The sequence below is a fragment of the Carassius auratus genome, unplaced genomic scaffold, assembly GCF_003368295.1.
Source record: "Carassius auratus strain Wakin unplaced genomic scaffold, ASM336829v1 scaf_tig00039301, whole genome shotgun sequence".
Classification (NCBI taxonomy): domain Eukaryota; kingdom Metazoa; phylum Chordata; class Actinopteri; order Cypriniformes; family Cyprinidae; genus Carassius; species Carassius auratus.
This window is the reverse complement of record NW_020526501.1, coordinates 7,036-8,320: the sequence shown is the minus strand read 5'-3', so window position 1 is coordinate 8,320 and position 1,285 is coordinate 7,036. Positions and strand designations below refer to the sequence as shown.

Genomic DNA, 1,285 nt, shown 5'->3' with positions numbered 1-1,285 from the left:
AGACAGTTACAGCTAGGCTGCAGTCAGTCCAATCTACTTTCAAAGTAAGGTCTGCGCTATGTTCGAACTAAACTACCCACCAGGGTCCGATTTTTCAAGAGCGCAAGTGACTTTGTTTCACAGGCGCACAACACAAATCTCGCATGTGACAGAACTCCCCATTCTGAAAGGAAAATAAATAAAAAACTGTAAAAACCTCTTCTGCTTTGTTTCACCAACAATTTCAGGGGAGAGCGCGAACGCAGTCCCCCACTACCATAAATTATGCAGTCGAGATTCCCGCATTTGGGGAATTCGCAGGGGTCAGCATGGCCGGAGTGCAATGGACAAGCCTCGCCCTGGGTGAACCGCCTTCTTGATCATGGTGTCTCCCCTGCCAGGTAAGTATGAAGGCCCAGGCGGTCAGCCAGAGGTGTGATTTGCATCTCTACCATCCTCACCAACGGTTAGCCCTCCGCCCCCCCTCCAGGAAAGGAAGGACGGGTGCCTTCCGTTACTGGCCTGGAAACTGCCAAGCTCATGGGCCGGTGCTTCCCAACGCCAGTTTTAGATGACTCTCTTTAAACAAACACACCTGATTCGATGCGTCACCTCGTCTGTGAAAGACTTCAAGACCTCAGGTGGGTGCATCGTTAGTGGAAGAGTCCAAGACCCCAGGTGGACACATCAGGAAAAAAGTTTGCAATAAACCACAGCATCTGCAACGGCAGCTCTCATTCCTTGTTCTGCTATTCGACACAATAAATGGCAATCCCCAAAAAGGGAAAGCACACCGTTCCTGGAGACACTGCAATACCAGGCCGATGCATGGAGTGGACGGAGCAAGCCCCGGCTCCAGCTCCGTGATCTAAAAATCCATTTAATATGTAGTCCCCGGATGGGGGACGTATCAGATATTAAACTGATAAGAACAGATTTTTTTTTCGAAAAAGTTTTATTGTCACCATTTACATTTTTTCCATTTGCATTTTTTTTTTTCACACACCATTTTCTTTTTAATCACACATTAAAACAAGCAATATAATATATAATAATTACACATGGTAAAATGAAAGAAACAATCATTGTTAAAAAGCATTTGATTAAAACCACAGTGTTTTGCTTGTTTTTAAAAGTCCATTATTGAGGTGTGTTTAAAAGGTGCGGTCAGTTCCAAAAGTAAAATACAAATTTTAAAAAAAGCAAACAAGCCTCGTATATATATATATATATATATATATGTTAATAAAACCTATTTCATGATAAAACACAATAAAAAACACCAATTAAAAATCATCTGTTGTGC

At 42.6% G+C, this 1,285-nt stretch overlaps 1 non-coding gene and 1 pseudogene across 1 annotated transcript; both read right to left on the bottom strand.

The window, feature by feature from the left end:
• Nucleotides 1–224: 224 nt before the first annotated feature.
• On the bottom strand, nt 225–388 carry LOC113083741 (U1 spliceosomal RNA). Its single transcript, XR_003283380.1, has one exon. It is a non-coding gene; the product is annotated as a U1 spliceosomal RNA (small nuclear RNA).
• A 374-nt stretch (nt 389–762) lies between these two features.
• Nucleotides 763–936, bottom strand: LOC113083752 (uncharacterized; annotated as a pseudogene).
• Nucleotides 937–1,285: the final 349 nt, after the last annotated feature.